The sequence below is a fragment of the Silurus meridionalis genome, chromosome 3, assembly GCF_014805685.1.
Source record: "Silurus meridionalis isolate SWU-2019-XX chromosome 3, ASM1480568v1, whole genome shotgun sequence".
Classification (NCBI taxonomy): domain Eukaryota; kingdom Metazoa; phylum Chordata; class Actinopteri; order Siluriformes; family Siluridae; genus Silurus; species Silurus meridionalis.
The window spans coordinates 30,615,017-30,641,361 of NC_060886.1; the positions used below are offsets into that span (position 1 = coordinate 30,615,017).

General features: G+C 39.9%; 1 long non-coding RNA gene across 1 annotated transcript in view; it reads left to right on the forward strand.

Annotated features, from left to right (window-relative positions):
• LOC124380015 overlaps positions 1-26,345 on the forward strand; it is a 503,784-nt gene that overhangs the window by 11,233 nt on the left and 466,206 nt on the right. The window lies entirely within an intron of this gene.

A 26,345-nucleotide genomic window follows, 5' to 3' on the forward strand; every position in this document is an offset into this window, starting at 1 on the left:
GGAGTTCAGACGCCGATTGAACTCGTGCCTTTAGCATACACGAGTCTGGGAGAACATCTGGGTGTTCAGCGAGAACTTTGAATCCTTTTATCCTAAAATCTTCGAAAGCTAAAGCACCGAGCAGTTCATTGATTTTAATTTTGTACTTTTGGGGGAAACGTCTTTTAAAAAAAAAAGTGTTTGATTTTTCTGGAATGTGATTCCAGTTTGACCTCGATGTCTCTGTGTGTAGTTTCCAGCGTGATTTTTGAATGAATGATTGGCGTAATTAATTTATATTAATGAGTCGACTCATAAATCTAGAAAATGGTGGAATGTGGTGAGGTTTATCTTTGTTTTCAGCCTGTGAAGATCACACTGTTTGGGTTTCACCATGGAGATGTTGATGGTGATGTCTGTCTTGTGGTACAATAAAGTAAACATCTGAAAGTAAACATCTGTATCTCTCTTCTCTCTCTCTGGTGGATTCTCCTGCCCTGTTGTCCACAGATGGCTGCACTCTATTACAGGAAAGATTGTATTTATCTCCAGCAGGAATGAGATTTTTTTCCCCTCTTACCAACGATACACTTCCAAATCTGATTTAGATCATCATGACTGGACAAACAAAAATTGAAAATCTGATTCAGTTGCAGGACAAAGATCAAAGCTATAAGAAGGTCATTGAGCTCAACTTCCTTGTAGCTTGAAGGTAGGAAAGCGACCAGTTGATGTGGAGGAAGGTGGAGTCATGATTTCATTTTTTTTTATTGAGGTCAAATCCTTTTGAACTTGGTTGGACATTTGGGTGATCGCCATGATTAGGGATTAAGGGGTTAAGCTTTAGGTTAGAGCTGTGGTTGGGGTTTAGAGGTTAAGGGGATGGGGTTTAGGGTTAGGACTTGGGTTGAGGTTTAGAGCCTGGACTGGTGTGGGGTTTAGGGGTTGTGATTTAGAGTAAGGTCTGAGGTTGGGGTTGGGGTTTAAGGTTTAAGGTTGATGTCTGTGTTTAGGGGTTGAGGTTTAGGGCTTGAGTTTGGGTTATTGGTTGAGGTTTAGGGCTAGGGCTGGTTTTGGGGTTTAGGGGTTGAAGTTCAGAATTAGGGCTGATGGAGTTTAGGATTAAGACTGGGGTATGTGTTTAGGGTTTGAACTGGTTTTGGGGTTAAGGTTTAAGGTTAGGGCTGAAGGTTGGGTTTAGGTGAGGAATGGCTTTAGAGTTTAGGGATAAAGGTAACGTTTAGGGGTTAAGAGATAGGGTTAAGGGGTTCGGTTTAGGGGTTTGGTTGGGGTTGGGGGTTAGATATTAATATTTGTGGTTGAGCATTGGGGTATGGTTTAGTTAGGAATCCAACAAGAATGAGTTTATAATGAATTCCTGTAAAACCCAGCCATGTTTTAATAAAACATCTTGTTCTTTTCCCTCAGTCATCGTGAATTCCTCTCAGTGGTGGTAACAAGGTGGTGTTACAAAAGCTCATCAACAGAACAATGTGCACAAGTACACTTGTGTATTAAGCTGGATTAAAGTGTAATTAAATGTTAAATAGAGTGAGTAGACGAGTGATTGGAAAGTGTGTATCCAAAACTCAACAAAGCATCATATAGCAGGGCAACACCCCTCGACTATTACAGTTAGAAATGCTGTTCAAAGGCATACATCTGTACACACACACACACACACACACACACACACACACACACTCTCTCTCTCTCTCTCTCTCTCTCTCTCTCTCTCTCTCTCTCTCTCTCTGGGAATTGACTAAGCATCACGTCTTGACCGCAATCTTTTGTCAGAACTTTACAAAGAAGAAACCACACTAATCAACACGTCTGAGTGGCATCTTCACTCCACCACCCCCACACTTCAGTTTATTGGCTACAGAAGCACTCGCACACAAACTACATGCAGTTAATTCACTTTTATTTAGTTATAGGCAGCACAATAGAGTTGGTGCTTCACAGCTCCATTTCGAAGGTTCCAACCACTTGTTGGAGGTGTGCATCTTCATCTTACACTAACTTATAGTTTCTTCTCACCTACCAAAAATACTTCTGATTGCTCAAGTGGTGGGTCATGATTGGTCCTGGTGTGTCATGATGACTTAAGATGGGCCATGGTGGGTAATGACTGGCCATGATGGGTCATGGCGGATCAAGATAAGTTATGATAAGACATGATTGGTCATGGTGTGTCTTGATGGGTCATGATGGCATTTAGTGCTTCATGATTGGACGTAACGGAAAAAGATGGGTCATGTTGAGCTGCTGCATCATGGATGTGATCTCGGATTTGTCTGTTTTATTCATGCAGTGGGATACTGCTCTGATTTCTATGCTCCTGAGACAGTAGGCGAAAAAAGGCTGGTTCCTCTACGTTAACTGAACCAAACAGGATCAAGCTCACAGGTTTTCTTAATTAACTTTCTATTTTTCATAACAAAATGTTTCTTACTGCTTTAGAGATGGAAACCTTTGGTTTCGTTGCCTTTGGTCCATCTTCTTGACTTTGCTTCTGTCTGAGATTCTTTGCAAGTGTGTCAACTCTAGAGCAAGCAGTTTGTACTGATCTGATTTTGGACTTCGATTTTGCAGTTAATTTGAATGGTGTCAAGGTTGCAGCAAGTTCATATGACCAACAGTTTTTCCATCAAATTAAATTTTTATTAAAAATATACATAAATTTAATTAAAACCTTTCAGCGCAACACACGTTTATTCACCACGTCCTTTCTTTACTTGAATATAAAAAATAAACACCGGAAAAATATTTTTAATCACATTTGTTTTACTGATGCGCCAAGTCTCGAACCGAGTGCTATAATCAGCCATGATGCACAAATCCGGCAATTAAAACCGTCCGTGTGGAAACATGGCAGAAGTTCTATTTGGTGTCCTGATAATTTATGTAATTTAAAACACAATTTCTTGTCTTCATGCGCTATGTTGAGTTTGGTTAAACTAAAAATTAAACATACATGTGCATAAAGCATCAATATTCCTCCATGTTGATTAGAGAATTAAAAACTTGAAAAGTATTAATTTAAGGGACATTCAGAACGGATACAAAAGTACGATCCAGTTGCGATTAATCACGGGTTAACTAATGACAGGGTATTTTATTCGATTGACAGCCCTAATATTTTTTTGTTTTGTTTGTTTATCTATGAATCAGCTTTTGTTTAATTATACTAATGATTATTTATTTAATTATCTACTCTTTTTTTTATTTGTCTATCATTCGATTCTTAATACCTCCTTTGACCCAGTACACCATGTGATCCGTCTGACTTGTGTCTCTCGCCGCAGCTTAAGACGACTTCGAGGACTTTGCTCACTTTCATCTCCCAGGCTTTCACACTGCACCGTGTACACGTGCCTGCTTGCATCCATGTTCATGAACATTCCTCATTTATCTCGAGCGCAATGGGGTTTTCTCTGAGTGGTGCTCAAGTTCACGACACCGTATTCTCGTGAGGATCCTCCATGCCATGGCTATACACGCATTACACACTAATGCATTCACAACGCCACTTTTTCATAACGTGTGTGTGTAAAGCTTCAAGACACCTGCAACACCAAGAGGAAATCAGATAACCTAGAGTTTACTTCATGCATTAAAGACTGACAGTTGCACTATGCAAACACACACACACACACACACACACACACACACACGTACACAAAATGACTTAATGCTCTGTTTGCGTCTGACGCCAGCTTTGTTTGTGTCTTCGCCAAATGACCGTGAGGGTGTGGGAACCTGTCACTAGGAGCGGAAAAGTGCTGGAATCTTAAACCTGTCTGCTATTGTATCTCTAACAAACACACAGTCGGTGAAAAACCTCACACTTTCCCCCTCGGCCAATATCAACTCACATTACTGTCTGTACTCCAAACAGCCAATAAAACATTTATAGGCTTTGAAAACGAGCCTTTGCTGTTGCACCATAATGTTGTGTTGGGGGATGAACCTTGTGTTGTATTTGTTGGTTTTATTTTGCAGAGAAGAATTTCTTCTTCATGATCTCATGTTGGACAGAATGTAAAGGTAATACAAGGTGGAGATTCTGTGATTTCTGGACGTTGACTTGTATGCTGAGCTTTAATAATATATATAAGCTGGTATAATAAGCATTTTGTAAAGAGATTCATTCAGCCACAAGGGTGTTTGTAAAATCAGGTACTGATGCAGATGAGGTGAGGACATCATCTCCAACCCATGTAACTTCATGGAGCTGCTTTGTGCATGGGACATTAAGCTGAAACCCGTTTGGGTCTCCTCATTCAAGTGAAGGAAAAATGCAATTGCAATGGTCACCAAAACACACAAATTTTATTAATAGTAATAATAATCTTTATTTTATATAGTGTCTTTTTAAAATCTTAAAGCGCTTTCCAAGCATAAAAAAACCCCCAAAAATCACAGATACATCAGCTGTCCTGAAAAAAGTGTGTTTTTAAAGCAGATTTAAAGATTCACCCTGTACAATTTCAATGGGAAGAAAATAAGTTTTGGCGCATGGGAGGAAGATTTTCAGCTGTGATTTTGTTTATTTTGTTGTGGAGTGTGTGTTCATGGATACTTAAGTTTACGTCTGAAACCTAAGTACTCTTACTTGTAACAAGGTACTTTTATCCCACTGTAGATAAAGCTTAGTTACACCCTGAGGGTGCATACACTATCCACACACACTACACACACACACACACACACGTACGTCTACCTTTTGCATAATTCAATTTGTCTTCTCCTGCATACCACTGGTGATTCTTACTGCAGTTAGTACTTAACATCAGCTCTCTGTGCACATCAGACTCAAGATCTTCAGTTCAATTTTATTTGTATGGCACTTTGCAAAACTTTAGTGTCCATAAATTTGTTCCTTATAAGTTTATCCTTAATAAGTGAACCAGGTGACTGTGGCAAAGCAAAAACTCCCCGAAAAACCTTGAAAGAAACCAGACCCTGTCTTCATCCTGAACACCAGATATCCATTTGTTAAAGTTCCATCATTTCTGAGGTTACTGATGGACACTTAAGTGCAAAACTGTTCATATAAATTACTGCCCTAATCCATATTCATGGTTCTTGTGTGGACTCATCATCAAAAATCTCCTGTAACTTCAAGCTGTACATGTGGAAAACTTCCCTATAGAGTTTTAATGTCCTAATCGAATGTCACACACTCTTGTTTTCAATCTATTTTTTTCCTGCATTATCAGGGAGGAAATAATGCACCAGTGTGTCAATAGGTCCATTTTACGTTTTCTATAAATACCATCCGAGTAGATAAAGAATAGAATTATTTATGTATCTTAAACACTGCAATCTGAGTAGTGAAATATTCATTTACATTCGCAATGCATATGTTCCAGACAAAACTGCTGTAAAAGTACAAGATGATCAAATAAATATTCAGCGTTGCACTGATCCGACTGGTTAAATCATCAAATTCAGTTTTTTACATGCACTTTATTCAAAACCCTTCATTATTTAACTCAAAATAAATCACAGCTTCTGCATTTCTATTCTTCTGATTTATTTTCCATTTATATTAATTCTATTTTTACTTTATTCCACTGCAATATTCTGTTATTCTAGTGTTTAGTTTTATTATGCTGCAATTATATTCCATTTTTATATTATAAATTGTATTTAAATCTCATGTTTTATTTTTATTCTTTGTCTTATTTTTATTTTACATCAACTTCTCATTCCATGCTCGAATCGGTTCCTGCTTTAATTCTGCCAACGGAATAAGGGAAGCGCGTTCTTCCAAAAAATTTGATTTCATTTGCATTGAATAATTAATTTGAGACTCACAAAATTTAATTCTGGTGTCTGGTGTATTCCCTCCGTTTGGGTTTCTGAGCCTGGTGCGTTTCCTGGTTTGTTTAAAAACACATCTTTGGGTAAAACAAAGCCTCAGAATTTCCAGATTTATCCGTAACGTCTTGCCTGTTTTAAAATTGGAACAGATTTTTTTTTCTTGGAATAAAATTTCCTTTGGGCATCTGGGAAACATAAAACATCTGTGTGGAAACCTGAGCATATGATTAGGATGTGCTTCTTTTTTTAACATGAAATTTGACATTCTATGTTTTCTGTTCTAATAACCTCCACTTTTCTGGGAAGATGTTCCACTAGATTTTGTGGAGATTTTATTCAGACATGAGGGTGTTTATTAAAGTCAGGTAGTGTTGTATGTGAGGTGAGGAGGCCTGGGGTGCAGCTCTTTAGCAGGAGATCTTCCAACACATTCAAAGACGTCCTATAAAACTGTGTGCCTCCAACTTTGTGGTTTAGAGAAGAACCACATATGGCTGGAAAAGTCTGGTGTCCTAATACTTTTGCCTTAAACGACACGGCGACGGATCCTGTCTTAAAAATAAGTTTATAAAGTGTGTGTGTGTGTGTGTGTGTTTGTGACCTTGCTTTTGCAACTACTGTATATAAATGCTACATGTTCAGCAGCACACTGGAGCAAGCATGCGTTATAGCCTGCAGGGGTTGAACCCATTATCTCATTGCAGGCTGTAACTAGTTTACTACCTTTTTCATGCATATGTTTCCTCTGCACATGAACGAATGCAAATTCATGTCATAGTTCAAAATCCCCAAACCAAAATCAATATGCAGAGCTACAGTGTGAAATTGGAATATATTAACCAAATATTAAACAATATGTGTTGCAAATATGGAGAGAGTAGCTAGCCAAATGTTCACAAGGAAGAAGTGTGTGTGTGTCTGTGTGTGTTTATAACAACTCAAGACGACTTTAATGACAGTGCCAGAGGTCACGTGTGTTTATTCTGCAGTAGATGTACAGTATGCTGACCCTTTTTGACCCTGAACCATGTTTAATACAAATTAATGAAGAGAAAATGATGGAAATGTCCTGCAACATGTTGACAAATGAATCGCAGTTTGTAAAATACGGAAATAAATGTTGGGGAGCAAAAAACACCTACATCCACGTTCAATTCTCGGTGTGTTGGTAAAAATGTGGATATTATTATATTATTTTGCATAGCATTGTGTGATGAATGTCAGTGTAGGAAATGTAGTTTATTAAGCAGTACCTAAGAATATTATGCTTAAGTAACTAATTTAACTCCTAATTCAATGTTAAATATCGAGGAAAAACATGACATTCTGTTGGGAATTAACGATGTGTAAGGAGTAATGTATGTAAATATGTATAATTGTTTATCCAGCTATTATTGCAACAATAATTATGTAAATGAGTTATTAAAATAGTACGTACCTTATTCACGGTTTGGTTCGGGGAATGCAAGAGCTAAAATTCCATACTCTGCGTTATTTTATTAGCATTTGGAGAGTTTATATATATCTTTTTTTAAATATTAAATATAATTCCTGCATGGTTAAATAATATATAAAATATTTTCTAAAAATAGAATAAATCAAATGAATGTAATGCACTCTTTGATTGAGTGATCAATAAAATTGCCACAAATTGTATTGATTAAATAAAATTTAAAATTAAATAGTATAAATTTTTTTAGACATTTGGATAATATAGATTGTGTGTGTTTATTTCAGCATACTTTGACAAATGTCTTAATTCTTTTCATCCTTCATTCAATCCATCTCTCAATATGTGGAATTTTCAGGATTTTCTCCTTTTAAGAGTATGTAAAAGTGTGTGTGTGTGTGTGTGTGTGTGTGTGTAAATTCTAGCTATAAGCATATATTTTGCTTTATCACAATCACGTGTCGATCACGTCTCCAGTGTAAGAAGCTGCCGTTCTTTTGTGTACGCAGATGCATCATCAATTATATAAACATAATTTGAAATGCCGGTTTCGTTCATGTTCTTTCTTATAGAGTCTTTGTTTTTGAGTTCGTTGAGTTGTAATTGAAGTAAAGAAATTCTCAGAGATTTGAGCAGTTTGCGAGATCGTATCGATTAAAAGATTATCGGTAATTGTGTTTATTTCGACACACCTGTGACGTTTATTTTTTTTTAGTTCATTTTTTTGTTTTGTTTTGTTTGACACGCCAATTTATTTTTTGTTGCAATGATTTAAAGTGGAAGAATTTAGATTCCAATGTTGTCCAGCGAAGAACAAATGATGCTATTTAGTTTTTGTACACTTTCAATGTTCAGCCATATTCTTAAAAAGAAAGTGAACATTTGGGTTTTGTAGCTTTTTGTGGCAAGTATTTTAAAAGCCAGTCTGCAAATCCAAACAAAAATAAGGATAAAATAAAAAGAATGCGCAGCAGCTTCCTGAATCCGGTTCATCATTCGGTTTGTGTGCGAGTATGAGGGCAAAAAGTACGCAGAATAACTGTAGAATTTTCATAAGAAGTTATTTGGCATCTCCAGATCTCCATAATAGCTGCAGGGAACAGTGAAAATCATTTATAAAAAAGTTTTTCTTCCCAGAATGCAGTTGTTTCTAGGGAATAGGAATATTTCTTCAAAATTTTTTCTCTCTCTTGTGTCCATAGAAAAACTGAGAGAGCTTACATTTTATAAACACAAGTGTATCAGACGTCTTTGGATGAGATGGAATAACTTTTTCTCCTTCACCAGACCATGGAGACCCAAACCTGTTGTTGGATGATGTGGAAGATCTCCTGCTTTAGAGCTCCAACACTACTAAACATCTTTAGGATGAATTTTTCACACTGACTGCACCCCAGGTCTCCTCAACCAATATCAGTATCTGACTTTGTGGCTGAATGAGCACACAAACACACTTCAAAATCTAGCAGAACATCTTCCCAGTTCTAATGTCTAGAGGTTATTAGAACCTCGTTGTAATGTACATCAACCTGACCACTGATCACACGTTTTTTAAAACAAGCAGACATTCCTGACATTCTGGTGAAACTGGGAGGTTTAATCTTTCAAAAAATTGAACAACAATCTCTACTACAACAGCAGGTACCTGAGCATGAGAATTTTTCTGAGGAAACACCAGTCCATTAATCACATCCTCGGTATTGAGAAGCAGTCTTGGAGAATGAACGAACTACATTAAGAGCTTTTTAATCTTCTAATTAGCAAGCCTCGAATCTCAAATGCAGAGTAATGGAGTTGGTAATTAGGTCAATAGCACGTGTATTACAACAAATGATTTGTAGTGGAATGAAAAATGTTTTAATATGGTGATAGAAATTATGCATGTTAAAATAATGGCAGGTGAGCTGCCCTGGTAGAGACTGTGAGGGGAAAAAAAACGCTGGGAAACGAAAAGATGAGGAAATGAAGAAAAAAGCATAGAATATGATTTTTTTAATTGTTTACAAGAAACTTTAATTATCTACGTTTTCACACAAGCACCATCAAAATACAGCGCTCCCAGCGTTCTTCCGGAATGTGTCCTGGAAAACTTATTGGTGTTAAAATGGAGAGCTTTGAGCAGCGTCTTCACCTTCAGGAAGAGGGCGTTCTCTGATGATCATCATGCACAAGTTGCTGATTGGTTTTGACGATTTTGGTTATTGAGCTCTTTGAAGCTATTCCTGATCTCTTTGTCTTCCAGTAATGTTTTTCTGTGCAGCTCGAAAACGCCTCGTTGCTGCGTCGCCGTATCTCAAACGTACGTCGCTTCAAACATCTCTGTGGCAGGTTCGCCCGTGTTCACGCAAAATGTCACGATTGCTTTTGCTCTAACTTGCTAACGCAGACGTGGTAATGCACGTGGCTCAGCATTGCACCAGTTACACCGTTAAAACCTTTTGATACCACCTCATACATTCAGGTTGATAGTGTTTCCTTTTCAAATCTTTACAAAGAATGAAACAAATACCCTAAACTCCTGACAGATATATTGGAAAAGGACAGACACGAGTTGAGCTGTACACTAAGGCGAGAGAGACACGAAAAGAGAGAGACAATATCCTGAGAGGCAGAGGTAAGATTTTCCAGACTTTGGGGTCATGACCCTGAACGACCTCCTCTATCGACCTCATTGCTACACCACTCCTTTGGAAATGATGGACAGTCAGAGCACAAGGAGCTCGTTGTCAGAGTGTACACGGAACAGAACTGAATTGGAGAATGTCAACTAAATAGAACGGGGCACAGCAAGGTAAAGCTCGAAAGGTCAAAGGGAGTCATTTTTGGTATTTACAAAGAATTGCAACTGACAGACTGGTCCCAATAAAATGGATGTCTAGAGCAGGAGTGATGGCAATATTTGTAACTTTTTTTAACTGAATATAGGTTTACGACACAAATAATTATATAAATTGGGTATTTAGGATTAGGATTTCTTTTCTCTGTAATGTTCTTGAAAAAGCTCCACTCTCCTGTGACGGCTTTCCACTAGATTTTGGGACTTATGTCTGGTGCACATTGTGCGATTTTTGTAGTTCTTTTGCGATTGTTGTTTGTCAGACCGAACGAACATGATCCCCATGTCACACTGTAGGATCTCAGTTGTAATAATGTAATAATGCTTCCAGATCCGCGTTCTCTGGATAGTTATAGCTAGCAGCAAACATAAACAATCTGTAGCGTTAATTTTGTTTGAAGTCTTGATGATAAAAACACTATACGAGGTGGTATCAAAAGGTTTTGAGAATAACTGGTGCTATTCTGACCCACGTGCATTACCACAACTGCGATCTCAACACGGACAGCGAGTTAGAACAAAGAGCAAACATATAATTCTGGTCGAATCTGTCAGACGTTTGACGTGACGTATATTTGATACACAGCGTCACTGCGACGAGTCGTATGAGGTCCTTTAAGCAGCACACGCTTCTTCAAAAGCGGAAGGACATAGCTGGAAGACCTTCGATGAAAATGTCAAAAACATTCTTGTGCATGACGATCGTTTGGGAAAAATCCACATGATCACATTTTTTGCACCCTTCCTACTCGCCAGATTTGGCTCCTGTGGACTTCGCCTTCTTCCCGAAGATGAAGATTTGGCGCAGAGGTCGACGTTTTGTGGAGATCCAATGCAAATCGCAGAAGGTGCTTGACGCGCTTCGAAAAGAAGACTTGCAGGATACATTCCAGTAGTGGCAGGAAGACTGTGCAAGACTGTGCAAGAGGACTGTTTTGAAGGGGATAGTGTGTAAAAGTGCTCGTCTCGATCCTTTTTGATACCACCTCATACAAACGCTACTTTTCTCTTGATAACTCGATAAGTTTCTCATCACCTGATTTGACCTTCTACCTGAGGTGGTTTGAAGTTGCACTGATTGCGTCATCAGGTTGCGATTAGTCCTTGGTTTGACGGTTGTCGTCGTGGAAGTCGCACTGCAAGAAAGTGGGAAATCTTATGACACTGCCAGAATTTTGCAACAGACAATCGGTTGTTGGTGAACAAACCAGCAAAGGAAGACTACGGATTTTAGCCTTTAATTATAGGAATCTTTTAGGATTTAGGAACAAATCCTGGCCAAAATCGCACGGTGTGCCCCTCGCCTTGGGGGTCTGCTTATTCAGCTACAAGAGCACTAGTGAGATCAGGTACTGAGGTGAAGAGGTCTGGGGTTTAGGTGGTGGTCCAATTTTTCAATAGGGTTTTAGCACTATAGCAGGAGATCTTGTATTCTAACTCAAGTAAAGGATATCTTCATAGAGCTTGCTGTGTGCACAGGGGCATTGACGGGGTAAAAACTACATTTTTGTGCATGTGGATGGGGTTTTACACAGAAATAATGTGAGGCGATTATATAATAAGACAATTTGTCATCTTCAGCTAGAAACTCCGTTATCTGCTTGTAATGATTATACAAAATTACTGATTTTTCAGGTCTGAAGGTATGTTGCAGTCTGTGTTTTTAAACCCAACCAGTGTCGCTTTTTTTTCTCCTATTCAATCCATATTCTCTCCTGATAAATGATTGTCCCTTGCAGAGAAAGTCTTTATTTTGATTAAATACTTTCTTACTTTTTTGTCATATCTTTCTCAAGCAGGTTTCTTTCGGATTCATTTTTCTTTTTCACATTTCATCTCCAGCATTGTCTAGCCAAGCCGAACCCTTTTTTTTTTTTTTTTTTCTTTTTCTCCCACCCATAATGTGTTTTGATCCAGCACCACTTCTAGGTTATATTCATGGAGTGGAATACTGAAAGACCTTTAACTAACTCGGTACAATTGGGGGAAAATTTGTTTTGGCAGGTGTGTGTGAGCAAATTTCACAATTCTGCCAAATATTTTCACTTGATTTTTATATACACACCACAAAAATGTTTTTTTTTTTTTTATAAAACAGGGTCCACACTGGGAATTTTGGGAATCAGGAAGCATGCAATTGTGTAAAATGCCTTTGTGTACTGTAACATTACACTTCCCCCTTAAAAACACTGTTCACAGCATGACCTGTGCACAAAACAAGCTTTATGAAAATGTGGTTGCTGGTATTAAGGTTGGAGTGAAAGAACGCAAGTGTCCTTGCACTTCCTCAAATGTCTCTAAACATCTTTTTGATCCTATTTTACTCCCATTTGCTATTACAATAACCTTCACTCTTCTAAAATGTTTCACTAGATTTTGGAATATAATTATGGAGATTTTTGCTTATTCAGACACAGTCAAATGATCTGATGTGTGGTGGTTCAACTAGGGTTGGAGGTCTATAACAGGACATCTTCCAGTTCAATCCATGTAAAGCATATCTTAATGGAGCTGGAAAAGGTTTGGTTCTCCTTGTACAACTGAATCGAAAAGGTCATGCTATCGCACCCAAAGACGTTCTATACAATTGTTTCCCTCCAGCTTTGTGCGAAGAGTTTGGAAAAGAACCACATACAGCTGGAAATGTCAGGTGTCCCACTAGCTTCCTTCATGTGGTGTGTAAATATGACTGCTAATGAAACTTGGATCATGAGTCATTTACAAAATCCAGAAGTTGTATTTATTGACGCCATTTTTCAAACTTGTGATTCCGGACTTTTTCTACCCCCCAAAGAAGCAACGAATAATTTGTCTAAAAAGGCCCTGAAAACATGACAAGCATAAATAGCATTCTAATTGCTCTCATTGAGTGACTTCCATTTGAAGCGATGATTGAATCATTAGTTTTGAGGCTGTCTCTATTTTCGGAGACGTAGGAGTTCAGGATGGAGGCCTGCGGGGAGTCTTAGCAGGGTCCTCCGCTTCATATGCCGTTTCCTTTTCTCGTTGTCTTTACTGTTCTGGCTGACAAAAAAAAAAGTCGCCGGCGGGGGTCTAATACATCGTCAATTTATCGAGCTGCAACATCTATTCACGGGTGGTGTAGTTAAAACCCATGAATGCTCATTTGTACCTTTTTGTCTGACACACTTAAACGAATTGGAGCCGAGTGTGTGTTGGTGGCAGCGAGGTAAACAAGCCTCTTGTTCAATTCCAGGATGAATTTCGACTGATTAATAGTGTATGTTAAGAGCGACGGGTACGTCATGAATCACAGCTTCTTTTCTTCGCTTGCTATCTTTCCCGGAAACACGCTTTCTCTAACGCCAAACAAGAACGTTCGTTCAGGTGTAGTGCTCACCGTGGCCACACCCTAGTTGTCTGGAAAATTAACATTTTTAATGCTATGGTATTACCACTAGTATTTTGTTTTTTCTTTCTAATTATTCATCATTTTATTTCTATATATGCTGCATCTATTTCAATAGTATGACTTCATAGTACAAGAGTCCAGGTGCTGAGCTGCCCTGCCTGCAGTCTAGACCTTTCACCGTTCGAAAACATTTGCTGCATCATAAAATGAAAAATACAACAAAGGACATACAGAACTGTTCTGCAACTAGAATCGTGTCTCAAATCCATATGGGACCACAGATGTATATGGACAGAAGACGCAATGCTACACAGTTCTCTGTTACAATTTGGGGAGTTGGTTTGGGGATTTGTTGACATTCAGCTACAAAAGCATTAGAGAGTTCATGTACCAAATTTGGGGTTCAGTCAGTGTTTTAGTTCATTCAAGATGTTCAGTGAGGGTTGAGAAGGTCAGGGCTTTTTGCCGGACACACAAGTTCTTTCACTCCAACCTTAACACCAACATTCATATCTCCATTGATCATGCATAGGATCAGCACCATGCTAGAGCAATGTTTGGACCTGTTGGTTCCAGTAAATTGGATTTGTTCCTCTATAGCAAACAAAGATTAACTCATCATGTGGTGTAAGATTGGTCCTGTAAACGGCCGTCCACCTTACTGAAGCCTCAAAGATCCTGGAGATCAAACCAGTCTGAAAGTGTTTCCTCTTAGTCATGGGCAATCTTTGGAAGCCATAAGCTTTGGAGCATGCAGTATCTCGGATGTTACCTCTTCAAATACACTAACCGCAGTGCCAAGAAACACACACTTATCTTGTGTGTATGTCTGAAAGATCCTGCTTATATGACTGTTGTTTATCAAGTGCTAGAATGAGTGGAGGAAAAGAGGTCATGGCACAGCGAAACAATATATTCGAGAGAATGTGGGGCTGGAGATGTACTCGGGATGGAGTGTTAGATGATTTATCTGTATCCGTACTGTCAGGTCTTCACTCTCCTCATCCATGATGTTTTTTTCCTCCCAGATAAAACGATATTAAAATTCATGAAAACCTCAGGGCTGGTATTTGGCTTTTGCTAAATAATGGTGTGCGATGTTGTTAGGAGGAATTATGGGGCACCACTTAATTTTTTGGCCAGACTTTCAATCTTACATAACATTGTAACCCATTCCCTGCTCAGACTGTGTTCATCCAAGTAATAAGCTTTAAGCATCTCATCAATGGGAAAACCAGGAACGCCAAAGCCTTTCCTACCTAATTCAGCACGTCAGGATTGTTATAAACGTTGTGATATTTTTTGTTGTAAACCCTTCTCTCACTTTCTTTGCGTTACTTTGTTTTACTGTGTTTTCATTATAACATAGAGACACATTTTTTTACTTCGATTTAAAGACAAATGTGTGAAATTAGTAGGAAAGTCATCTGTCCAAGGTATAGAATTTACCCTCAGGTATATGGGCAGATAATAAGCCCATAGGCTCAATGTCCTGTAAAGACTCATTTGATTCTATAGACACACTGTCCCAAATTAATACAACTGAATCCACAAACACAAAATTCCATAAGGATACAATTGAATCCATGGACACAATGACCCATAAGGACACAATTAATTCCAAAGGCATAGTGCCCCGTAAAAAATACAACTAAATGTCCCTTAATCACACTTAAATCCATACACAATGTCCAATTAGAACACATTTGGTTTCATAGACAGAGTTCCTTAAGGTCACAACTGATTCCAAAGACACATTGTCCCAAAAGGCCACAATTGAATCTATAGACATCATGTCTTATAAGGATACAATTGATTTCACAGACACAATGTCCCAAAAGGTCACAATTGATTCCATTTTCTTAGTGTCCCATAAGGGGACATTTATATCCATAGACAGTGTTTCATAAGAATATCATTGCATACATTGACATAATGACCCCTAAGGACACATTTGATTCCATAGTCTTGTTGACAAATTGGTATACAAGTAAATTCATTGACGCAATGTTCCTTAAGGACACAATTAATTTCAAAAATCATAGTGTAATGTAAAAAACATATTTGATTCTGTAGTTGCAGTGTTTTGTATGGTTGAGGTCAAACACCTGTAGTGGGATATCTTCCACTCAAACCCATGTACAGCAGATCTTCATGGAGCTGGCTTTGTGGACAGGGCCCTTGTCATGCTGGAACAGGTTTGGATCTCCTGGTTCAAGTGAGGGGAAAAAAATTCATCTCCAGCTTTTTTTTTCAGTCTCAACTTTTCACATACAGACATTCCCCCATAAACACACCCCAAACCTGCACCACGGCCATTTTCCGCCTGACAGAGGCATGAAATCCGAAACGCACACAACACTCATGAGCGTGAAGCACATGAAAGCAGCATCTCTATCGGACTCGGTTATACTTTATTCCTTCCGTGCACAATTTGATGTATTTATAGCCAGGAGTAATGGGTTAAAGGGCCGGGGAACACTAGATCAGCCTGGGAAAGGTTAAAGGTCGGCTACGGGTACACTTTTTCACATTAGCACCTCGAGAGGTGAGGATGGTTGTGATTGGTCACAGAGATTGTATAGAGGCACGACGGCCAGGTAAAGAGAGAGCAGCAGGGGAGCCGATCCTACTGTGTGAACATCTGCAGACAAGCTTGTTATCAGATGGGTCAGCTGTTCCTTCTGGATCCGAACGTCAGGACAAGGTCAAGTTCTTTCGACATGTGAATGATTTTATTCTTATTTCTCTTTTTGAGAACATGCTCTTTCTTGTCCTCCATGAATCATCCAGCTGCACTTGTGTCCACATGTCATGTGGACTGGCTTCAGCTCTAAAGAAAGACAGACATTGAATAATTAGCTGTAAAGGCAAATGAGAAAACACCATGATCGTAACCATTCTTATCAATCCTCCTCCTTATCATCACCATCATTATCAACATTCTCATAATTCCTCACCACCATCCTCAACAATCCTCCTCATCATCTTCAATCCTCCTCCTCATCATCACTATAATCTCATCTCCATCTTCATCACTTCTCATCTCTATAACCATCACCTTATCAGTCCTCATCGCCATCATCATGAACACCGTTATCACAATCAGCAACTTTCTCCTCCACATCACTATCATAATCTTTATCACTTGTTTCTATAATAATCATCACATTGCTCACCATCCTCATCTTCATCCTGTGCCCATGAACTGTATTGTCCTCTACACAAGCAGAAAGGTTTGCAGGATCTCCAGCAGTAATCAGTTGTCCATCAAAGGAAAGAGAGATTAATTGATTGTTCACTCGAGTTCCATTGTTCCATCAAGAATGAAGGATTTCTTCATTTCAAGTGGCACTTGGGCAGTTATGGACGTTAACAGCGTCTGTTAGCATTGGCAAACGTTACCATGGCAACAATGAACCGAGGAAAATGTAAAGAATAAGAAAAGGGCCGATACTGAACACTTGGGCTCTCACAAGGCTTCAGAAACGCATCACGGAGTTCTTCTGTACTGCGCTGTGGTTTACAGACGTCCGATGTGGGTTTATGTAGTGAAGTGTTTCCATTAATAAACAGAATTAAAAAAAAAAAAAAAAGACATAAACCTGGTATAAAAGGCAGTATAGATGGAGGTAGATGCACATAATCAGCTGAATTCTCTAATCTGATTGGTTGATTGGCTTAATTGTGTTTTTGCATCAGCAGCTCTAAAAGTAGTTCAAGCTGTTACTGTAGAATACTTTATTCTGATTGGTTTACTGTGAAATACTTTATTCTGATTGGTTCACAGTATAATAGCTTATTCTGATTGGTTCACTGTGTAATACTTAATTCTGTCTGTTTCACTCTGTCATACTTAATTCCGATTGGTTCACAGATACTTCTTTCTAATTGGTTCATGTAATTATTTTCCAAGTAACACCTGAATAAAGCAGATCCAGGCAGGTCTGTGATCGTGTTTAATGGAGTCCAAGTACGACAAACTAACAGCAGCAAACAAAAAGGACAGAGAGCAAATTTGATTGTTTCAATTTATTAGCGCAGAAAATTAGGAATAAATAATTCAATGTTGATTCATATCCGTATTTGTCTGATGAACTTGTGATCATAGTAAAATAAAGCAACATTTACAAAACAATTAGCTTTTGTTTATAGGCTTTTCTGATCAATTCATGAAGATAAAAAAACTGTACAAACAAATTAACAAATAAATAAACATTGATACATATTTAGATTGATTCATTCATTATGGACAAATAAACAAACAAATAATTAGACAGACAAACAAACCAATAAATAAATACCGATACATAGATTGTCCTGATCAGTGCATTATAATGAAAAAAATTACAAACAATTAAAAACAAGCAAATTAATAAACAAACAAAAACAAATTCATGTTAATGCATATATTTACACAAATAAATAAATAAATAAATAAATAAATAAATATACTGAATACCTTTTAAGATGAACTGTGAGATTCCTTAAACCACAAGTAAAGTCAGATACTGATAAAGATCAGGTGAGGAAGCCTGGGGAACCATCAGTGTTCACATTTATCCCAAAGGTGTTTAATACGGTTGGAGCTCTATAGCAGGAGATCTTCCACATTGCATACAAGTGAAGACGTTCTATACAATTGTCTGTCTCCAATTTTGAGGTAACAGTTTGGGGAGAACTTCGAATGGTTGGAAATGTTGGGTGTCAACACTTTTGTCCACAGAGAAAGGGTTTTGACCACAGAAAAGGGTTTATGAGCTCCAGCACCAATGTATGGAAGCAATCAAACACGCCCACGCAGGGAGTCGGACGGCCCTGACCTTCTTCTGACAGGAATGCTAAAACATGTCAAATATATATATATAAAAAACACCAAATATTTTGATGGACATGTTCTACCGTGTATTGTGTGTTTTTGTTTTTGTTTTTTTACTTCCTCTAGTTCACCCTGTACTTATATTCCCACCTGTCTTTAGCCCGAGATCAACATCGCCCTTTTCTTTCTCAAAACCCGAGCTCTGTAATGGACTCTGAGCTCCGAGACTTCTCTGATAACATCCATTATTTTCCTGTCCTGTCAGAGAGGCAGCAGAGAAAGCGAGAGATTGAGACAGACCGAGAGGAGGGAGAGAAAGAGGGAAAGAGCTGCGGGGAATGTGGAGAAGAGATACGGTGCAGATGGTCCATGCTGAGGGAAACAAAAAGACAGAGGAACCGCAAGAGAGAGAGGGACACGAAAAGCTTGAATAGATGAAATAGAGATCAAATTGTACAAAGAAAACTCACTCTCTCTCTCTCTCTCTCTCTCTCTCTCTCTCTCTCTCTCTCTCTCTCTTACTCTCTTTCTCTCTGTCTTTATTGATCGTTCCTCATTGATAAAATCACGCAGAGAAGGCAAACAGACATTGGTGGCTTGCATTTCTTCAATGTGGTCCTCAAGCTGGAGCATTAAGCTACTTCACATGCCCCGCCCACACACACACACACACACACACTACAAAACTGAAAATCCCACCTTCTAAAATGAGACTTCATCTGATGTTTCTTTGCTGTGCTTCTGTGTGTGATGCACTTTTTACTGGATAAGATTTTAAAGCAAAAAAATAAACACTTAGTACTGACAAACACACACACACACACACACACACACACACACACACACACACTGGGCTTTTGGATGCATGTGTGCGTCTGTAAAGTCCGTGTCGAGCTTAATAATGATGAAAGGAACCTTTCGTCTTCGAAGTAAACATGTGCAGGGGCATGCACACACACACTATATAGTCTAAATCTGGCAGTGTGTACTTGGTTTATTCTGGCCCAGGGGAGAGTCGTATTAAAGTGTGTGTGTGTGTGTGTGTGTGTGTGTGTGTTATATCCAGGTGAATTTTGTTTACAGCTTGTTTACTTGATGTAGGCTTGCTGGGAAATTTTTGTGGGGGTTTTGTTACAAAAAAAAAAAAGACTATTTATATTTGGTGAACATCTGACCACCTGCTTTCTAAAGATCTTATTCGCACACATTTAGTCTCCATTTGCTGATATAACAACATCCCCTCTTCCGGGTAGATGCTCCACTAGATTTTGTGGCGATTCCTTCAGCTACAAGGGTGTTAGTAAAGTCTGCTACTGATGTAGGAGGCCTTCAGTGTTCACTTTCATCCCAAAGGTGTTCCATAAGGTTGGAGCTCTGTAGCAAGAGACGTGCAAAATCATGTCTCCAACTTGGTGATCAGGTTTTTCTCTCCACTCTGCGCTGCTCACTAGCGACATAATCTCACTGTTGTGTAATGCATTTGTATAAAGATTATAAACAAAACATGGGTATCAGTTCAAACGCCGCTAAAAAGCCTTCTTGACTTCTCTCGGTGTTCCTGCTGGAGTTTTGGAACACAAGCCACAATGCAATAAACTTTCAAAAACGATTTCCAAACTCCAATTTACTGGAAACAGGATCGTCAATAGCGCGCTGCAGACAGACAGGTGGGATCGATAACTCTGTTGTTTTAGATTAGTATCAAATCTGCTTATTGGACTGAGTGTAAGAACAGGGGCTGAGAGGCAGGACGAGTCGGTACAATCCTGCTGAATTACATTTATTCGTTTGGCACACGATCGGTTTTGTGCTTGTGTCCGATGGAGAATAGAAGCTTGTAAATAATCCAAGCACTACAAACTGACTGTACACAATACACCCATCAGACATAACATTATGACCACCTACCTTTCCAGAAATTTCCCCACTGTGGGACGGATAAAGGTATATCTTAATACAGTGTTGGTCCCCGTTTGCTGCCAAAACAGTCGTGACCCGTCGCACATTAACAGCATGAACTTGTTCAGCAATTTAAGCTATTCCAGAAGTTCATGCTGTTAATGTGCGACGGGTCACGACTGTTTTGGCAGCAAACGGGGACCAAAACAGTTTTATTCAGGTGGTCATAAGGAACTTGTCTGTTGGATCGCAGCCTTCGCTCCCCCACGTGCATCTACGAGCCTCGGTCGCCCACGACCCTGTCGCCGGTTCACCACTGTTCCTTCCTTGGGGCACTTTTAATAAACACTGACCACTGCAGACCAGGAACACACACAAGAGCTGCAGTTTTGGAGATGCTCTGACCCAGTCGTCTAGACACAACAATTTGTAAAATCCTTTCGCTCGTCCATTTTTCCTGCTTCTAACGCGTCAAATTTGAGGACAAATCCACCCACTAACAGGTGCCATGATGAAGGGATCATCAGTGTTCTTCACTTTACCACTCAGAGGTTATAATGTTATACCTGAACAGTGCGCAGAGATGATACACACACACACACACACACACACACACAGGTAACAAACAGGCGAATGGAGACTTTTAATAGATATTAATAGTAATATTGGACATCAGTTTACATGGACAATAAGAAGTTTATGCTATTTTTGGTGCCACTTCATTACAAATGTTAAAGTAATATTTCACCCTCCAGTGCTAAATCGCTCCACTGCATCCAGGACGAGTACTTTATTAATCCCCAAGAGGAACTTTAGGGCCAAAAAAACACAAAAGCAACAGCGAGGACTCCGACTTAACAGTTTCCAAGGTTTTCAAATTGCCCACAGAATTCAATATCCCACCAAAATAAAAACCCTGACCCTAAGTTTGGTATGTGCTTCTTTCTGAACACCACATTTCGTCCCAATGTGCTTTTATAATAACCTCCAATCTTCTAGGAAGATGTTCCACTCTATTTTGTGGAGATTCGTTCAGACACAAGGGTGTTGGTCAAGTCAGGTACTGATGTATGTAAGGTGAGGAGGCCTGGGGTGCAGTCAGCATTCACATACATCCTAAAGGTGTTCAGTAGCCTTGGAGCTCTTTAACAGGAGATCTTCCACATCATCCAAACCATGGAACGCAGATCTTCATTGTCATGCTGGAACAGGTTTGGTTCTCCTAGTTCAAGTGAAATGAAAATGTAATGCTTGTGCATCCAAAGACGTCCTGTACATTCTCCAACTGAACCCCCCCACCCCCCACATGGAGTTGGTTATTACTTGGTAGGTTGTTAAACATTCCTTGTTCAACGTGATAGAAGGTACAAGGAGGTCAGGTTTAAACTTCTTCTTGAAGTAAATGTCTATAGCAGAGGTGCTTCAGCGTATGAGCCTGCCGTCATCTGGACTAACCGTTAAAAGCATGTAATAGCTTGAGCAGATGGAAGCCGAAAAGCCAAGAAGCCGAGAACATTGCTGTTATTGGGCCATAAAAGCAGGTCAAGTCAACAAAAGTGAAACTACTTACACAAAGTAGCTTAAAGCCTGGACCTTACAGAACAATTGACCTACAAATTGGATAGTTTCGTGGGAACACTTTTATATAAAAGACAAAAGGGAAAAGAAATCTCTATTCTATCAACCAGGGTATCAGTCTGTACATCAGAACTCATTAAAAAAAGAACAATAGTGTTGGCAAGAAAGGCTTTTTCTTTTCCTTAATCATTAAAGTTCTCTGACTAGTAATACACCCGACTCTTGGTATGTGTTTGTGGGAAATATTTGCTCTTGTGGGAAGTCTTTGTTAGTCAGACCCAAAACCACAACCCAACAACCCTCGTTCCCAGAATCACACCCACAATCCAACACAGCCGGAAACTGACCTCTTGTGCTCTCTTGGTTGTAGCAGCCGATCCCCTAAATCGAAACTGATCAGTCTGCGCAAATCAAAGTCGAGTTTGTTTTTGTTGTCATTCCTTTTTATCATTTATGTGCATTGAAACGAAATGTGTTTCCTCCAAGTTCATGGCGCAACATGGAGCGGTACGGAAGACTACATAAATCCCAGTGCGAGATAAAACCAGATGCAGCTGTAGCACACAATGTGAAGCTCCAGGAAGATCTGCTTTTCATGTGTTGGAGTGGAAGATCTTCGGCTGTAAACCCTATTTGAACACCTTTGGGGTGAATGTGAATGCTGACTGCTCCCCAGACCTCCTCACTTTCTCACCAACATCAGAACAGTACCTGATTTTACTAAAACCCTTGTGGCTGAATGATCAGAAATATCCACCAATTCTATCAGATCATCATCTCAGAAGATTTAAGGTACCAGAAAATGGGGACCATCTGGAATGGGATGTTCAAAAAGCTGGTGTAGGAGAACATGGGGAAAATAGCCCCATCTCAAATATTCCCTAACATGAGACTCAGGATTTGTTCTTCTGATGTCTGTGGGTTTCCAATGCGTTCTCTGGTTTCCTCCAGACCTGATTGAAGGTCTTTTAGTTGAGCGTGGTAAAGGGGAAAACCGTCATGACTTGCAGCATGAGAAGATGAATCCGTTCCAGGTCGTCTCCAGACAAATAGTTTAATACAGCCTTAATGTGCGTAATGTAGATATCACCCCGATAATCACGTTCCCATCATTCATATTGAGCTCCCTCACCGATCCCTTGTCTCGTTAAAGGCTCATTATTGTCTTGTTAAGGTCTTATTATTGTCTCACCAGAGGGAAGTTTCATATACACTGTCGCATCGCAATATGCCAGGTTCCTCACTGCATGAGGCTGAACTGTGACTAAACTCCGAGGAAAAAGAGTGTGTAGTGTGTGTGTATTAGTCATTGCTCCTCTCTCCTTTAAGCAGTACATCCTTTACCCCAATTACCCCAGACACCCAGTAACGTGAAGATGGAGAGTGTGAAGGAGTGAGAAAATAAAGGAGCGTGCCCCTGAGGCTTTGGAGAGAAATGAGAAGGAGCAGGAAAGCATGGACGAGATGGAACAGATGCTCATCCTTGCTCTGGGTGTGTGTGTGTGTAGGTGTGTGAGGTGATATGACGAGTGCATCCAACAGTGCATTCAGTCACAAAATCATTCTTACGAGACGGCAAGATGTTTTGTGCTCTGTACCTCATCTGTTTTTTTCTTATCCTCCACACTCTTATTTGCATCCATTGCGGTGGTTCCCCTCCGTTAACAATGAAACGAGTTCGCTCGCAAAATTGTACACCAATGAAGCACCGGTGGCCTTCCGTTTTTTTGCCTAAAACCAGGATTCATCGAGATAAAGCGCGATCTTGCCGTACGGATCGGGGGGGGAAAAAACGCACGTATATCCATCATTCCTCTAATGACCGTTTTCCTCACAGCCTCCCTCGGCTTTAAGCAGTCGAACATTCCTGCTGCCTTGTTCGTCCACCAAAGTGATGCATCAAGCTGATTGGCTTTAAATGTGTTACTCCATTTTCCTCAAGGGGGTTGTGCTTTGAATAGTCACACGCTGAATCATGCTAAAGACTGTATGTTCATTATCCAGAGAGAGGACTGACACGATTTGTATATTTGAATTGTCCTTGAATTTTTTTGGGTCGGTCGAAAGCCAGACGGAAACAAATTTATAAAATACTGTAATTTATGCATACAAGCTCTGCCCCAATTCCATTAATCTGCTGGGGATTATAAAGTAACTACCCTTACGGTTTGGACATGTGCAGAGGAGGGACATGGGGTATATCAGTAGGAGAATGCTGAGGATGGAGACACCAGGAAGGAGGAAAAGAGGACGACCAAGGAGGAGGTTTATGGATGTGGTGAAGGAAGACATGCAGGTAGTTGGGTTGAAAGAGGCAGATGTAGAGGACAGGGGGGTATAATCCGCTGTGGCGCCCTCTAATGGGAGAAGCTGAAAGAAGAAGAAAAAGAAGAAAAAGGAACTACCCTTACACCATAATCACCAAGCTGCCACTGCTGGGCCCTTGGACAAGGCCCTTAACCTTTAACTGCTCAAGTTATATAAATTAGATATTTGGATTTGGGTGTCTGTTAAATTGTGTTCAGTCCCGTTCTGAATTGTTCTTCTACTGGTTCTTAGCTTCTCTCACTGATCAGGAAACCCTCTATTGTAGGACCTTCAGGGTTTTAATGTTCAAAACACAGAATAATAAAAAGCATGAGTGCCTTTGCAAATGTTCTCTCTTCAATTTTGTGAGGGTTCCAGAGTTGCTGTAGATACTGCTTGTCGGAACCCTGATGAACGTCGACCTGAGAAAAGAGAAACGAAGGTACGGATCGACAGAATGTCCCCCTTGTGTGCAGTGCTGGTAGCTGGAAGGCAAACGGAATTCCACGCTCGGCTTAACGTTTGATCCGACTCAGAGATTAGCCAAAATCAAAGGCTGCGCTAACCTCTCTTTAACCTCGGCCGTGAATCTATTTCTCTCTGGCCTTTCCCTTCAAGCCTGCGCAATATTAGATTTATTCATAGTCCATCTGGCTTTGATATTGCACTTGCTGCACACAGGGGTCCTTAAATTAAGAAATAAGAGACAGACACCAGACAATCGCTGTCTCTGTTTTGCTCAGTCTCTTTGCATGGACACACTTTCTTCCTTTTCCACACTCCCACAATCTCAGATTGATGTGTATGCGGGTTGCTTAGTGTCTGCTCGGTGTGCATGCAGGTGTGAACGTTTTACCGTTCACTGATTTTGTGTAGGTTTCCGCCTACGCTGTCGATAACGACTCGGCATCAGATTAGCGGCAGATAAAAGTCCCAAAACTCGTAATCTTTAGATCTTCAGCTGGGCACGTTTTTCTACAACACTGTCTCTATGTGAAAGTGTGATTCTTGCTTTAATTGGCTGTGTACACACACACACACACACACACACACACACACACAACAAACAGCCACTGACATCACCGCACTGACGCACAAAAGGCCTGCTGGCATTGACCTATGCGGGTAGCATGCTAATACTAGTCCAGGTTTGTGTGTGTGTGTGTGTGTGTGTGTGTGTGTGTGTGTCTAGGATATTCCCCGGGACCTAACACAGAATCCTTCCAAAGGACAAAAAGCCACCCAGCGGACATGTTTGAGTTTGGTCATTCAAGCATCTGTGTGTGTGTGTGTGTGTGTGTGTGTGTGTGTGTGTGTGTGTGTGTGTGTGTGTGTGTGTGTAATCATCCTGGCTCTGTTAACTTTACGCTCTTTGATTTTCATTGTTTAATTTAGACGAGAACACAGGTTGCGACAGGACGCGTAATAGACGCTGATTAATCGTATCACCTCCAAAAAGCACCTTCTTCCATTTTACGTTCCACTGATAAACATCTATCACCGAGATCGAGATCAGCGCCAGCAAGCATTAACGCATTTCACGCTTCTGCCAGGACGTGTCGAGACGCTTTAATGTGTCAACCTGACGTTTATTTTTGCCCCTATGTGTCTATTTTAAAAAGCTTTCCCAGCTGGGTTGCCTTTATTTCCCTTCCCTGTTTATGTGCTAGCAGGGACCAGGGCAGGGAGGGAGGTCTCTGACCCCCCCAGGGCCCTAAAATCCACCCATCTGCCCAAACACTCTACCACAGAGTGTTTGTTTGTCCAGTGGACAAGTGTGTAAGGGTACACAGGATGAGTCGGGAAGTGTGTGTGTGTGTGTGTGTGTGTGTGTGTGTGTGTGTGTGTGTGTGTAAACCCAAGAGGTCACTAAGAGTTAGGTGAGGAAAAGACGTCTTTATATGTCCCACTGGGACAAACGTCTCACCGTCCTGATGTGTCTAACACGTGTGTGGTTCTGTACATCTGTCCTTCTGTTGTTTTGTGGGGACATTTCACTGACTATGAACTCATAACTATAATAAACCATAAAACATTCGCCTGTGGACGTTTACATTTTTCCAAACTCATCTTAGTGACCTCAAGTTTGAGGTCCAAGGAACCAGAAGGAGATAAAAAAACAAAACAGGAATCATTCGTTCGTTTTCATAAACAATGCTGCTATTGTTCAGTCAGACATGACAGATCTTCTCAGATTAGCTTTAATCCTTTGTCTGATCAGTTGTTTGGGTTTAACAGACTTTTAAAAGAAAAAAAAGAAGTGGATGTTTTG